Genomic DNA, 792 nt, shown 5'->3' with positions numbered 1-792 from the left:
CTTATTGGAATCGGACCCAAGAGGATCCCTTAGTAGCCCTAATTGCAGTTTAAGAAGCACTGTATTCGAACTGTGATCTGTCTTGGAAGCAACAGAAACAGTCTAAGAAGCACTGGAAAAAATCTAAGAAAACAGATAACAATTGTTGAAGCACTGAAGACAGTTTTAGAACCAGCTATAACAGTTTTTAATTCATTTTGAGTTCAAGATGCGGAAGCAGTTTATTTTCTTTTTTTCGACTCAGTTGCCTGCTTTGGTGGCCGAAAAAAACAGAAAAACAGATAAGAATTGAGAAGATTGAACACAAAGTTGAAAAAAAAGTAAAAAAAGGGGAAAAAAGAAAAAAGTTTACTCAAGGGGACACCCGGGTTTGAACCGGGGACCTCTCGATCTGCAGTCGAATGCTCTACCACTGAGCTATATCCCCACATGAAAGCACTACGACTGTTTGGATCTTAGAAGCACTCAGGGATCAGTTTTAGACTCGTCTGATGATAGCAAGAAAAATTTTTATAGCCGTTCCACTATCGAATAAATTTTAAGCGGAAATAAAATTAAAAATGGGGCTTTTATTTTTATTCCCTGCTCGTAAATTTGCTTTGCAAAATTTTCATAAAATTTTGCACTGTTTTTGGTTCTTTTTTTTTTGCCATTTCTCTTTTTGATTCAGTTTTTCCTTTTGAATGGCCCCCGCAAAATGATTTGCAGGCTCAAGCGTTGAGTGGCCTTTCCATTAGCCTCCTTCTGGCGCTGACCTTCAACCTTTGGCGGTTTATTGCTTGCGCTTGATGT

At 38.3% G+C, this 792-nt stretch overlaps 1 non-coding gene across 1 annotated transcript; it reads right to left on the bottom strand.

Moving 5' to 3' along the window:
* Positions 1-355: 355 nt before the first annotated feature.
* Trnac-gca lies at positions 356-427 on the bottom strand. The gene has a single exon. It is a non-coding gene; the product is annotated as a tRNA-Cys (tRNA).
* Between the last annotated feature and the right edge of the window lie 365 nt (positions 428-792).

The sequence above is a fragment of the Drosophila miranda genome, chromosome 2 (assembly GCF_003369915.1).
Source record: "Drosophila miranda strain MSH22 chromosome 2, D.miranda_PacBio2.1, whole genome shotgun sequence".
Lineage (NCBI taxonomy): Eukaryota > Metazoa > Arthropoda > Insecta > Diptera > Drosophilidae > Drosophila > Drosophila miranda.
Note: the sequence above shows the minus strand (reverse complement) of the source record. Positions and strands in the feature narration are given on the sequence as shown.